The sequence below is a fragment of the Lynx rufus genome, unplaced genomic scaffold (assembly GCF_022079265.1).
Source record: "Lynx rufus isolate CCGP_SWC_20201006 ecotype Redwood Valley unplaced genomic scaffold, mLynRuf1.p SCAF_3, whole genome shotgun sequence".
Taxonomy (NCBI): domain Eukaryota; kingdom Metazoa; phylum Chordata; class Mammalia; order Carnivora; family Felidae; genus Lynx; species Lynx rufus.
The window spans coordinates 188733091-188748241 of record NW_025814845.1 but is presented as its reverse complement, the minus strand read 5'-3'; the positions used below and the strand labels follow the sequence as shown (position 1 = coordinate 188748241).

The 15151-nt window shown below is 45.6% G+C and overlaps 1 protein-coding gene across 1 annotated transcript in view; it reads left to right on the top strand.

The window, feature by feature from the left end:
* Positions 1-15151, top strand: part of TENM3 (teneurin transmembrane protein 3) — a 451795-nt gene that overhangs the window by 414842 nt on the left and 21802 nt on the right. The window lies entirely within an intron of this gene.

Below are 15151 nucleotides of genomic sequence, written 5' to 3'. Positions count from 1 at the left end.
TAGACTCAGGGCCTTGGGAGGGACCCACACAATGAGAAGTTCTGAGGCTTCCATGTCATTGGCATCGTGGTCAATGCCTCTGCTTAAGGGTTGACATTTTGCTTCATACGCACCTAGTATATTAGCAGCAGACATTTGGAGAAATATACTACAGTTTTGGTTTTACGCATAAACCCTCCGGGTCTACATTTGCCCAGGTGATAAAGGTGATTATGTTGGGAGCCGTCACCCATGAACTTCAAAAACATTTACAATGACGGGGACGCCTGGGTGGCTCGGTCGGTTAAGCATCTGACTTCGGCTCGGGTCGTGATCTTACGACTCATGGGTTCAAGCCCCGCGTCAGGCTCTGTGCTGCCAGCCTGGAGCCTGCTTGGGATTCTGTGCCTCCCTCTCTCTCTCCGCCCCTCCCCCGCTCGTGCTCTGTCTCTCTCTCTCTCTCTCAAAAATAAATAAGCATTAAAGAAAATTTTTGTAAACATTTACAATGAAGCTGGCTGTTTATGTCAGTGCTGCAAATGCCATTCTTATCAAATAGAAAGCCTTCGCTTTCTGTAAGCAGTTATTGGAAATTTAAACTGCACTTAAAAGGACCTTCCCACGAAATGCAAATCAGCAAGTGCCGTCACCGCGGAAGCAGATGAAAAAGTATGAGGTTCAGGCTGCCAGCATATTCTACTATGTGGAGTAGTGGTCCAGGCAATGTGCTGTGTGAACAGTCCCATCTTGTGAGGTCAATCAGAATGAAATGAGAATCAGCCATTGTATATTTTATGGGATATGTACTTCGCAGCGAACGCAGATGTAAAATCATTTTCGATTACTGTTCACTTCACTAATGTCGCACAAACCGTAAGGGGAAATTAGATGGCATGTTGACAAATGCAGAATAGTCCTTGAGATGAATATTGAGCTCCTTAGTGTGATTTTTGCAATGATATGAGAAGGCGAAAGTATTTTCTGTAGGAGCACACCTCTACAATTATAATACAAGTCAGTAGAAAAAGAAAACGATCCAATATACAAATATTCTTTCCGTACAACTTTTCTGGAATGGATCTTCTCCATAAAGCTGAGTTCTCCTGTAGCTTGAATTGCTTTTCTTTTTTGACAGATTCCCTTTTAATAAAATGAATGTTACCCAGCAGCATGATTTTGTCAGAGGAACAAACCTTTTCAATTGAATGACATTAAAATTCTGTTCTTAGCATTCCTGTTGCTCATTTTAGGATCGCAATAGGAAAGGAATAAATTGGAAGTTAATGGAAAGCGCTTCCTTTGCACCGTTTTCAAAGCGATAGTGGGCTGTATTGCCAAAGAGGCAAAAAAGAGTCCAGGAAAAGTGCTACCATCAGATGAGACTGGGCAGGAGAGCTGCTCTGATTATAAGACCTTCAGGAAATGATGGTGGCATTGGGAGGGTTTCAGTTTAGTTAAAAGCCGGGGAGAAAAAAAAATAGAGAATTAAGTTTTCAGTCCAGTCTGGGACTCAGGCTCTGCTCTGCGGGCCGCTTTTGAGTGTGTCCTTATTTGTTCCCGGGAACTGACATTGCATAGAAGTTCATCGTGTGGGTTACTGCTGACACATGAACTTCCTACAACAGATAGTGTGGTTTACTTAGGACCCGCAAATGGATTTTAATCAACTTTGGAAAATTAGACAAAGGGATACGCTCCATTGGCGGAGTTGATCTGGATTAGTAAAAACAAATTTGGGATTTTTTCACCTTTTTTTTTAAAAGAAAGGATCGTGCGCAAAGAGGGCACATTTCTCTAATAACGGATATGCAAACTTCGAACCTCAAACTTAGTTAAGAATCAGCACAGCAGCTAAAGTAGAGGTTGAGTTGGCAAGCCAATCTCGTGACTATAAGGGGCAAGCATGGTTTTAAAGAACAGACGTTTGGAATACCTGGGTGGCTTAGTCCGTTAAGCGTCTGACTTCAGCTCAGGTCATGATCTCACGGTTTGTGGGTTCGAGCCCCACGTCGGGCTCGCTGCTGTCAGCAGAGAACCGACTTGGGATCTTCTGTCCCCCTCTCTCTATGCCCCTCCCCCCTCTCAAAAATAACTAAACATTTTTAAAAACATAAAAGCAAAAAAATAAAGAATAAAAGTTTGTAATTAACGTAAATACCTCACAATCATTCCTTCCCTAATACAAATTCATCACATATCATATTTAAAGTAGAACTATTAAATCCTATCTAAATAAGCTAGGGCAACTAATACGAAAAGCATTATTAAAATATTTTACCAAATATAAACCTCATAATCATGTATCTATAGGTACATAAATATACACACGTATGTTTTGTATAATTTAAAAATACAGTAGTTTAATAAACCCATGCTTCAAAAAATTGTTTTCTAATAAAAGTAACAGAAATACTACTTTCTAAAAGCCACATTTTTATTACTTTTTCTCTAGATGTCTGCAGCCAAGGCGTAACTAACAACTGCCTAAGAAACATAGGGCACTTAACCTACGTAACTGGGAATCATCATGTCAGAATAACAAGCGATCATTTATTTTCTTTTCTTTCTGTACATTTTTATACTTTGGCTGTGAAAGAGCAAGGGCCCATCTCTTCTAAGCTTCAGAAACTTTCAAACACATTCAAAAGTAAGTGCATGAAAGAAGGGACAGGAGGGTCCTTACCAAGCAGCCCCTCCCATAGTGATCTCTGTTCTGACAAGCACATCCTGTGTGCGAAAGTGTGTAGCTCCTGACAGGTAAACTTAGCCCTGATCCCTGCTCATCAGAGCCTTGACCAGAGGTTCTGCTTATTACGCTGTGATTTGGACATGTGCCTGGGTGGAGGTGCTGGGGACAGCGGGGTACTCTGAATCCCCCGCCCTGACTTCCTTTGTGTTTGCTGTTATTGGAGAGCTGACAAACCCCCACAATACCAGGAATATCTGTAATATTCCCCTTCAGATTTTCGCAATACTCTGTGTCTAATTTAGACTTAGAAGAATGTTTGGTAATTTCATAAAGAGGGGATGTGGGAGGTTTGACAACGGTCAGACTGGGTTCTATGAAAACCACAAGGAGATTGGGCAGCGGGAGGGGAGGAATCACCATTCCCAGTTGAGAAACAGCTGTTTACTATGACGTTCATGACACCAGTGCCTAGAGTTGATACAGGCTTTATAGACATCTTTCTGCACAAAGATCGCACAAAGAGAAATTAAACTTTTTAGCCAAGATTCCCAGTCGTACATGTCCAGCTTTCTATCTAGCCTAGTGCCTTAAAAGCCTTGAGATTAAAAGCTTTAGAGGATAGAAACAGATGGCAGAGACCCAGAATCAATAAATTTGCCTCGTGATAAAAATACAGTCACTATAGTTTCTACCAAAGAAATTTTAGAAGACCGTTAGCTCAATTACTTACCTTATATGTTTTAATTGTATTACTCGTCTCTTAGTACCAACTTTAGTTTACCATTAATGTGCCACAGTTTCTAGGAATACAGAATAAAATGTGAAAGTATTTCATAAGATGCACACTAATTGTGGCTCCCACGACTCCTGGAACGCATACAGAATTCTTCCAGTAAATACTTGTTGGTGGAAGGAATAGAGAGATAAACCAAAGATGCAGACAAGTTAATATTATTTATAGAGAAGAGCCTCATAGAACCCATACCTGGCTCTTGTCCAGGCTCCACTGAAAGAGTACCATATAAATTCTGCTGTCTTGCTTTCTGAAGTGTTTTGCACTCACCGTACCGATAACTGATGCTGAAAATATTGACTAATCTCATTCTTCGTTGCTTATATTTTTAAATATAGTTACCCGATAGCACATGCTTACCCAGTTTCTTTTTGCTTTACAAAATGAGGATTTCCTCAGTTGGTGCTATGAGTAAAATAATTAACAAAAAAAAATGACTTCATATTGATAGCACTTCCTTCTGAAATGTTGCAGTTAAGGAGTTAGCTGAGAGTCAAGACAGAAAACATGTCCCACGCAAGTGCCGTTGAAGTGTATTGTTATACCCGGAATCAGGAAGGATGACTGTAGGAAAAGACATTGAGATTCCTATCAGTCGCCAGTAGAAGAGGCTGATGTTTTAGGGTACACAGATAGTTTCCAAAGTACAAAAGCCTTCATTTCAAAACCTAGAGATAGCATTTTCTCCATAGCAGCAGGTGCTGTCTGTGTTACTTGCAATGATTGTGTCCCTGTTGGGGTTTGTTAGAGGTGTGGCCAGTCTTCTTAGACATGGTCCTGGACGGAATGATAGCAAGTCTACAGCGGGTAGCACAGGGTTTGTAACTCAGCTTTGAAATCTTTGAGTTAGACTAATATGCTTCATGAACTGAATAACTACCTATTACCGAATGAATAAGCCATCTCGTCCAAGACCTCCTCTCACATTGACTTGGCAGGCAGTACAAAGGATATCCGACTAGCTAATGGGGTCCCTTGTGTGAGGACAGTGTGATCAGACTCGTTACTCCCTTCGCTTAGTATTAGGGACCGTTTCGTGCTGGTCTTTGTACCATTTGAAAACAATTATCACATGTTAGGAGTCCTTAGCTAGAATAATTTCAGGGTGGCCAAAAAAAGATCTCACCGGCTAGTTCAGACCCAAAGTGAAACTACAGTTCCTACAGGCGAATGCACACAAAAGCAAATCCAGTATATTGAATGGGGCGATAGAATAAATTATTTGATAGTTGATGGCATTTTACAGTTCTCCGCTTGCTTACCCCCACAAAATACAAACTGTTTGACCACATCTTTCTGAAGCTCTTCTGTCTGGCTAAAGAAGAGGTTTTTTTAGAAAAAAAAAATGCTATGAGTTCTAACTGATATGAACAGACACACCACCAGGCTGGTGGCAGTTTTTCTATCTTGGGACTCTGGGTATTTAGAGCTTTATATTTGTGGAGCTGACTCTACGATCTTTTGTGAGCTATATTCAGATTTACAGAGTAAATAAACGGGTTTCAGCTTTTCCACATTTATGTAGGTATCTATGGGTCTCTAGCTTCTCATTTGGGTGTTTTATTGTCCCTCATTCAAGCTTAGCAATTTCAGAATGAGCTTCTGAACCATTTCTTTATAATGAACTTAACTCTGTGCCCGTGGCAAACCCATGACTCCCACTGACATCAGTTCTGATACTCGGGGACAGTATCAAAGAGAGGGTCTCAGAGGAGGAAAGACAGGCAGTGTAAAGAGGGTCTGTGCTAAGACCCAAACCAGTGCACAGAAAGTGCAGGTAATTTGGGAAACTCAGTGACAGCGACTCCAAATGAGAAACGACGTGTCCGTTCCCGGTGACACTGAATCGTCTCAATAGCCTGACATCTGTGTGCCATGTTGTGTTCTCCTTATGTGTTTTTACTACAGCCGCCTGTGATGTCAGGAAAACGGTGCAGGCATCTTCCGCAGGACAAAACTAAGAGGAGAAATAGGCTTTGTTCTGATAGGCAGCTGACATCCAAGCCTGAAAACTCAAACACCGAAGCCATGTTTTGTTGCCTTGTTTTGTTTTGTCTGCCAAAAATGGTGTTAGAAACTTTTTTTTTTTTTTTTTTTTAGTTTTTCTCTTAACTCCAGTTAGTTAACACACAGTGTGATAATTAGTTTCAGGTGTACCATACAGTGACTCAGTGCTTCCGTACATCCCCCGGTGCTCATCGTGACAAGTGCCTCCCGAATCCCCATCGCCTGTTGCCCCCATCCCGACCACACCACCCACCTCCCGTCTGGTCACCACCAGTGTGTCCTCTTCTTCCTGCCTTCATGGAGGAGAGCATCTGAGACATTAAGAAGGATTTTTAAGTGATTTTTATCTGCGGGATCACTTAAAATCACGGGGAAAAGCTACGGTTGATTTCCGTTTTTGAGATTTTGTTTAACTGTTCAATGATTTTGCTTTAAATTTTTAACCAGAATGTGTATTCCCAGAGACCATTAGTGAAAACAAAAGAAAACAAAAGGGTGTGGACAATTGAATAAAGTGGCCCTTGTGTATTTCAGACATTAACCTGACAGATTCTACTAAGATTCTACTTTTATTCCTACTTGATTTAATCCAATTTTCTTCCACAGTCTAGTTTTAAGATAGAGTTAGTCCTGTCTAGATTTGAAAGGGGAAAGGGAAATGGGGAAATTGTATGTGATTCATATCACTTGAAAAAAAATCCAGAAAAAATAAAAACAGGTTTTCTCATTATATCTCGGTATAAAGTGTAAAATTTTATAAAATGTAAAATTCCTCAGATTTTTCTCAGTATAATTTACATTGTATCAATAGTCGTGAGGCTACATTAACCCCCTCAGTGGGTTCCATTTAGCAAATTAATGTTCTAGATGTGCTGAATGGCTCCATAATGGTTCAACAGTGAGTAAATGTAGCTTTCAAAAGTGTTGAGTTCCCTCCTTAAACTAATTATGTGACTGTCTAAATCTGATAGCTTCATATCTGCACACATCCACAACTCCTCTTACACAGTGATTATCCAATGATTTACTCTAAGACTGAGTTACAGCCGCCAACCACTTTTAAAGGCTCATTTGATAACAGGACAAGCGATTGCACACCGACAACCAGTGACAGGGAACTTCGTGTTTTTTAACAAGCACAGAAACTGAAGATCCCCGGTTGGGTATTTTCCAGAGACTATCCTGTGTCTCTGGCTTGTCCATGATATCAAAATTAAATCAGCTTTAGCAGCCCTCACTCTTCGCTACCCTCGTGCCCCAGCCTCCCAGAGAAAGCCCCTCGCCTATATTCCAGGGTTCTGGAATGTTTTTGGAATGTCTTGAGGCTGGAGTGCAGAACTAATGTGGGGAACTGTCTCCCGGGTAGGGGAAGGCAGTGTGCGAAAAAGATGAGATGATTGGGGTACCATCCCCATACTTCAGCTCACCCAGCACCTCAGTTAGTACCCTGCCATCCATCACCACACACACACACACACTTCCAAACAGACTTCTCAGACCTCGGTTCATCCCACAGTTTGGTAAATCTGCAGTTCGTAAAGTAAGACCTCCCCACTTCGAAAAAAAAAAAAAAATATATATATATATATATACACACACATATGTATATGTATATATATAAAATACACACACACACACACATATATATACTATGAGAATTGTTAATGTAAAGGAAATACCACTTCTAGTCTCTGGCTAAAAACTAGGTTTTGTTCTATTTAAACCTATTTTAAGAATTTAAGTCTTCTATAGGTTAAGGTTTTTTTTTTCCCCGTCTCTGGGAAAATGAAAAGTGGTATATAAAATTTTATGAAAATTTTAATGAAAAGTGGTGTATAAAAAGCAAAAATGGAAAAAAAAACTTGTAGTTTGTCTGAAAGAATAGTTACTTTTTAAGTACTTAATAAATAGAAGGCAAGCATCAGTTAGCTGGAAGTCTTGATTCTGTTTCCACCTCTGGGAAAGGAAAGAAGAAAGAACCAAATTCTAGTAAAGGCAAGGAAAGGCCACCCCAAGAGACTGGAAGAAAAGTTCTTTACTCGCAGATGATGTTTTGAAACTGGGTTAGAGTCGGAGTAACAAAAGAGATTCTGATTACAAGAGCATTCCAATCTGGGAGAGCAAAACGGCTAAGTGTCCAAAAGCATCAGACAACTCCCACGTGAATCAAGAAATAGGATGACCGAATCTTAAAATTCGAAGTCCTGGGGGCACCTGCTTGGCTCAGGGGGTCAAGCATCCGACTCTTGATCTCTGCCCTGTCAGCGCAGAGCCTTGGCATGGGGCTCAAGCCCACAAACTGCGAGATCGTGACCTGAGCCGAAGACGGACGCTTACCCGACTGAGCCAAGTCGATGTTGCCACGATCGCCCGGCATTCGTTTGTCCGCTGGGCACCGTGCATTCAGAGGGAACGCAGCGTGGGCCGGGCACCAGCGTTGCACGCCCGGAGGGTGCAGAGCGGAAAGAGGCACGTTCGTCCCTCGCAAGGAGCTCAGGGTCCCCGGAGGGAGACAGAGAAGGGGTCGCTGTAAGGGTGTTGAGCGCGAAGGTGGAGTGTCAGCCGCCCTGTGAGAATACGGAAGAGGACCATCCCCATCAGCTTGGGGACTGGGGACAGGCATAAGGCAAGAAGCAGCCCCCCGAGGCGGGGGGGCACTCTTAAGCTTCATCTTGAAGATTATGAATGAAAGCTAGCAAAAAGAGCTGGAGTGTTCTAGGCCAGAGAAAGCATGCATTCAGGAGCAAACGTGGCAGCTTTTGGAAAGAACGTATAGCCCGTGGGGCGGGGGGTGGGGAAGAGGAGACCCGGGGAAATGGCAGCTCCACTCAGGTCAGGCTTGTAGTGACGTGGAGGGGGGGTGGGTAGACAGGGCTCTTGGGAAGGAGTTTAACAGGGAAGCAGTGTGATCAAGCTGGTGACAATGTGAGGATGACGGAGGAGAAGGTAGGTAGGAGGCAGTCGATCTAGTTAAGAAATGAAGGCGGGGGGCGGGGCTGGGGGGGGTGGCGCCTGGGGGCTCCGTCGGGTAAGCGTCCGACTTCGGCTCAGGTCACGATCTCGCAGTGTGTGAGTTCGAGCCCCGCGTCAGGCTCTGGGCTGACCGCTCAGAGCCTTAAGCCTGCTTCGGGTTCTGTATCTCCCTCTCTCTCTGTCCCTCCCCGACTCATGCTCTTCCCCTCTTTCTCTTTCAAAAATAAATATTTAAAAACGTAATTTAAAAAAAAAAAAAAAAGGAAACGAAAGAAATGAAGGCCTGAACCAAGGCTGGGCACAGAACGTACAGGGAAGGGGGCTGACTCACCATTAGGAAATGAAACAGAGTTTGGTGACTGAATGCAAGGGGAGAGGGAGAAAGGGCCCCCCCCCCCGACTGAGCTGACTGGGTGGTAGGGGAATGCAGGGAAGAAGCAGGCCGGAGACGAGCGGTGAGTTCAGATCTGGAATTTCGAGGTGCGGTCTACAGCACGTGGTCCAAACACCTGCTCAGCACCGGGAGAAGCGAATTCTGGAGACGAGACGCGGGCACGGGCGTCCTGGGAAGAGCTGAAGGAGGTCACATGGGAAAGGAAGGTAGAAAGTCGGGTTATGAGGGCGCAGAGCGTGTGAGCGTGTGGATTTACAGACTCGATTTCCCTCGGCTTGGTGCCTCCGTGAATCCTTCGGGGTCCACTTTCCGCCACCAGATGCTCCTCCCTGAGATCTTGGAAACCTTCAAAGCTGAGCCTCCCCCTTGTGCATCCCAACCCTTTCTTTCGCCCTCCCGCTCCTGAACGACCCAAGTGGGACCATTCCTCTGCTTTCCCTAACTCCTCGCTCGCGTGATCCTCGTTTTCTCTCAAAGCTTGTGAGTAGACGGCATGTTAGTCCACGTATCGATCCTAGATTCTGGATCGATCCAGTGCAGCTCTTGTTCTTCCTTCGGAGTCTTTTATGTTCACCTCCGTTTTCCAAGTCGTTGATGCCTCGTGGGTCCCTCCTGCCGCCATCTTCCCATTGTCTCTCTTGGGGGGCAGCGGAGGCTGCCTGGAAAGGCGCAGGACTTTGGGAACGAAAACTCTGTGTTCCCACACTGATTCTGTCCCATACTCCGAGCTGTGTGACTTTGGGTAAGTCCCAGCACCCCTCCACAGGCGCCCTCACCTGTGACGTGAAAGGCTTCTTAAAAATCCAGACATCCCCTCTGTTCCAAAAAGTCTCTGATGCCGGAATTTCCCCCCAGCTTTTCACAGGGGCCCCTTCGAGGCTTATTCGGAAAGAAACATTTCAGAAGTTACCGGATCTCCTTTGCCACAATCCTGAGGCACGCTGCATTGCCATCACCCCTGGTATCTTGCGGATCATGCTGGTGTTAGCGATGGCAATTTGTAATAATAAGTAAACTTTATCTTCCCAAATGGGCTCCCTGCTGGTTTTTTAGCCTGTCCCAACCGACCATGCGTCTCCTTGTCATGCAAGATGCTGCCCTTTCCACAGCGGGCATCTGTGTTCGGCAGAACAAGTACCAAAACACAGAGGAAGACAAAGGATAAGCATGGGTTTGTCATCTGAACACTACCAAGCCCCGTGGAATAGTAGACCCGGGAGGATGAGGGCAGGCACAGTTCTTTCTTACAGATTCTCTGAAGCCCAAATTTCCCTTGGCATCAGCTATCTAGCAAGCCAAGACCTGCCCACGACCTGTTATCTAAACAAATGAGTTCTCCTTATATCAGCCTTCCTCAGTCAATAAATCTTTCAAACCCCAACTAATTCTGGAATGTCCTGACTTGGATGCCTTGGTCCCCAGGGGGAGGAATTTCACAGCTGGGCATTATCTCCCTGTCACTTGTCCCTGATGTGGCCATGGCTGTGTAAGGAAGGAGGCACTGGGTCACTTTTCTTGAATTCGATCTTTGAAACTTTCGCCCTGTCTGTGACCCGTCGATCTCTAGGCTCCATGTTCGAAGAGAGGGCTGGACCGGAGGGGTGAGGAAGGAAAGACCCAGCAGGTCTCCGCCTCTCTGAACTCGCTATCCGGGATGTTAGAACAAGAGCATAGTGGCTTGAGTTCACGGACTGCCGCCTTTTCTGGTTTTATGCAGCCAAGCACTGGTCCGAATTGGCCCCCATCAGCAAGACCTGTGAATGAGATTAAACTGCTGCAAAGAAATTTAAGTGTCAGCCACCTCCCCACCCCCTTGCAGTTGTCATCCTTGCTCATCAAGATCCTCTTAGCACGCGAGACAAAAATCATGTAAATTAATACTTTCTTGTGTCTGTCTTCTTTTGCATTTTCCCTGTCATTTTTGGTAATATGTAGGTAGCCGTCAACTCAGTCCCAGACGGACCCATGATTTTGGAGTCGGCTGATTGCCCTGCCTTCCTTGGTGATGGAAGCCTTTTACATTTTCTCTCCAGAACCTGATTTTTGAGGATTTCTTAATGGATAATATTGCTATTGAATTCAAAGAAATTATGATTTATGTGATTATGTGAGATCGTTGTTAGAACACATCGACCTCAGGTTCCTTTCTAGAATAGGTAAATGCAAATTCTTCTGATACCAGTGTTACTCGTCACAGCCTTGCTGTCACGATTCCCAGTCAATCCACCATTAGAAGCTTAAATCAGGCTCTGCTCCGCTGTTCCCGCTGTTTGCGCACGCCCTTCGTCGGGAACGAGGATCCAGGAACGATTTGTGCGCGCCTTTGGTTACGATGGGGTTAGTAATTTTGTTCTGCTTTACTACAATGACAGATGAGAGGTTGTTTCACATTAGCATCGTGGGGGAAAAAGCATTGCCGTACCAGAGGGCGAGATTGAGGGGAATTGTTTGGGGTTTGCTGGCTGTTAAACCATGGAAGGAAATCTGAACCTAAGGAACGCCAGTGGTTGGAAGAGAACATTCTCCCTCTGTATTGGGGCAGGGCGGGGGGGGGGGATTAGGGAGAAAGGCAGGTTAGGTTAAGTCCTTGACTGTGATGCAAGCCTGGAAACTTAGTGCCCTCACTAAGCAGCTCTCACAGTAAGCTTATTCTGGGATGGCCCGGGGAAGATGGGGGGGTGGGGCAGTCAGGACTCCACTTGAACATTTATCCCATCCAGGGGTCTCCAGAATATAACGAAACCTGCATTTCCTGCTGTCTTACCTTCTCAGAGCAGGCTGAGTTTGGGCAGGAGAAACCAGTCGGGACAGAGCATACATTCAGTAGCTTCACTCTCCTATAGGGGAAGAGAATAATGGTTTGAGAGCGGGGCATAGCCAGCATCATCTGAGTAAATACATAAGTTTGTCTCCTTTTTGAGACAGACCCACCGCCACGCTGGCTTATCAGCCCAAAATCAGCCTGAGGGGTAAAGAGCAGACCACATCACGTTCACTTCTCCGGAGTGATCATTGCTTCTCCCCTCTGGTTTGCTTGCTTCTCTAAAGCCCTACTCTAATTTAACAGGATTTTTCTTAAAAAAAAAAAAAAAAAAAAAAAAAAAAACAAAAGATCATCTTTAAAACAAACATTTGATTAAAGAGGCCATCTTATGGGAAAACACTGAAGATCACAGATAATCCTGTTGTTGAGTTTTAACTAGTGGTGTTTCAGAAGCTCAATCTGGTGTCAGTGAGTATGGCGGGAGGCAGGAAGATGAGGTTTTACATCTAGGGCGGCTGTGGGGATGGGCACAGGGATCGGAGAGGTCAGGAAGGAAGAATGAAGAGGGAGAACCTCCATGAGGGGGAGGGAGGAAATTTCACGTCAGGATGAAGCCGGCATTTCAGCTGAGAAGGGCTGAGACTCTGACTCTCTGGGCCATTTGTCCGTAAGCCCACTGCTTAGGAAACTTAAAAAGAGATTTAAAAATACACCACAAAGGCTAAAACAGCAAGTCTAGGCAAAAATGCAATCAAAATTAAAGACGAACAAATAGATAAACATCAAATAAGGGCATCCCATCAGTGAGAGAGCGCAAGGTCACGGAGAGCCTGAGGGAGTTTGTCTTTTCCGGGGAGAGTCCTTTATGAAGAGGGTCAATTGGGAGCGAAAAGAATGTGCTGTGTTATGAATTTGAAGCTGTGAGGCTAAGACCAGATGAGTGAACGGAGAGCATGAAGTTGATGTTCTATTCAAATTCCCTAGAGCCTATTGCATTGGAAATTCAAAGGGCTAATAAAAGAAAGCTACATCTCAGATATACGAGCTGGGCAGGCCTGGTTCACCACCAAGGCCAAGCAATATTAAATAGAGCCACGGACTTGCACAGAAGCAGAGATGATGTCCGGAGGCATTTATTTGATGGGAAGGCCCCTTTTAGTACGTAGGGTCAGTGCATCTCAGAGGACGATTGGACATTTGTTGGTGCGTTGTTTCCTCTCTCTTGCGGAGGGAAAGAAGGGCTCACCTGCCATTTCTGGAAGTATCTGGAAGCCCGTGACTACTTCTTTTCTCTCGTTCCCTTATCCACAGTCCCCTGGTAACCTTCCTGTCTCTTGCCCATCTTGTTTTCGTTTCTCTTGGCATAGGTGCCAGTCTGTGAAAATGTTTTCACTGATCCACGCTGAAATTAAAAATAAATAAATAAATAAATAAACGACGCGGAGATTTTTTTTTTTTCCCCACAAAACTTTACTTCTTCCTTTTAAACAGCTGACCCTCACACTGAAGGTAGGTCCTTTGTCCCGTGGGTTTCTTTAAGTGGCCTTCCTTTAGGAGATGACGGAAGGTAACAGGTAATAGTTTTTTAGACAAGAAATCTACGCTGGTCCCTCATTTTTTTCCCCCTGCAACATCGGGGAAGTCTGGGAAGTGCTCCCCACGTGCCCTGTGACCTTCGCCCCTGGGCTCTTCCAGTCCTGCCATCACGTTGGCCTGACGAAAGCCTCGCTTTCCTGTACCTTCTCCAGCTCCCACAGACTCGGGATGAAGCCCACCCAGGGGGCTAACAGTGGGCCCTCCCTGGACGCTCTTCTGCTCACAGCCCCCCGCCCCCTGCCACCCTCCCAGTCACCAGTCACCAGTGCTGCCTTATCTGCGTGTCCAAGCCATGCATCTCTTTCACGGCCAGGCTCAGGTCCCACCTTGATGTCTCCTACCCACAAAGGTTACTTGTAGCTTCATTTTCCTGTGTGACCTTCCCGTGTCACGGCAGCATGACCTTGTCTCCTCCTCCCGCACTCGGGGCGCTCTGGCCGTCCGTACCCCTCACGTGGCTGCCTGTCGTTAGGTTTTCCCATGCATGTCCTCTGTCCCCAACCAGACGTCATATGCCCTTTCGTGCCCGCAGTTCCCCAGCCTTGTAGCCTGCACGGAAAGCTTGTTCAGAAACGGCGGCATGACTGCTTAGGCGGAACCTCTGAGCAGCTGTCTCGTGCAAGCACGTCCCCCTACCCGCACCTTAACATCGATCTAGCCACTGCTCCGAAGGCACAAATTCAGAACTTCCAGGACTCAAGTGGGAAGCCGGGCCGCTAAGATCCCAGCTTCACCCTGTGCCATTCTGACTCACCTACCCACAAAGGTTACTTGTAGCTTCATTTTCCAAAGAGTCAAAGGCGGATAGGTTAGAGTCTCGACGTGCAGCACCCCATGGTCTACGGTGATGCACACAAAATGCCTTCCCAGCACGACGTGGAGTGTGTGGTAAGCCAGCGAAAGAGCAGAGGCAAAGGTTGGGGAAATGCTTTCTGCGGGAGAAAGGTGACATTCCTGCTTAGGTTGAAGGGAGCTCGGAAACATCAACCAGCCAACGGGCAGAAAGGGCAGGCGAGTGACAGCAGCGAGAAGGAATCGGCAAAGTGTCTGCGGGGTGGCATCATCCGTGTAAAGCTGTAGTTTGCCACTTTCCGGCAGGCTCTGTGATTTACAGGAGGGGTCATGGGCCTGGGGTCCCGGTGCATGGAAGCATCCCTTGGGCCCAGTCACTGGATGCCATGAGAGCCTGAGGGAGTCACCTGAGCACATCGTCTTTTCCTTTTTCCATCTGTACAGTGGGAGGGAGGTGGGTGCAGTGCTGAATTTTCTCTCACATAGGGGCATTCAGACGGATGTCAATTTCTGAAAAACACAATAGCGAGTGAGAACTAAAGAGATGCAAGAATTATGTCCGGGTTATGATCAGACCTTGGGCTGGGTTTTGTCAGTAATTCTGTATAAGTAAAGCCAGGCCTTCCTTGCTCGTTTCGTCAAGAGCAATCATTTCTTTTAAAAAGCAACGACAGCCATAAGCCACGTTGGATTTCTTTCATTGACGTCTTCATCTGCCAGCGGCATTTCGGATGGTGGGGAGGGGAAGGGGTCTGCTTTTTGTTGATCTCAGCTCTGCCTTTTATGGGTCCAAACAATGACCGCGCTTAACGGCACATTTTCTTTCTCTTTGCTTCTCGGGCGCTTGCTTGTCTCTCCTGAGTGCCCATGCGTGCCGCTGGCTAAGTAGCATGGCAAATTGTCAGATCAGGTCAGACATCCCCTCCGCCAGACTGATGCTGTCCCCACTAGATGAACGGAATCACCTCATCGTCTCTCTCCCATTCCTTCTTTCCTTCCTGTCTCTACCGTGGCATTGCCCTTGCCCCCCATCTTCTCTACTTCTGTTACCTAGAATCTTCTCAGATGCCAACCACAGTTTTCAAAGCCACTTTTTTACCCTCTAAAACCCCCTATCCTTTTATTCCAGAGTATCATTTAAATATGTTCTTCTACCCCTTATTC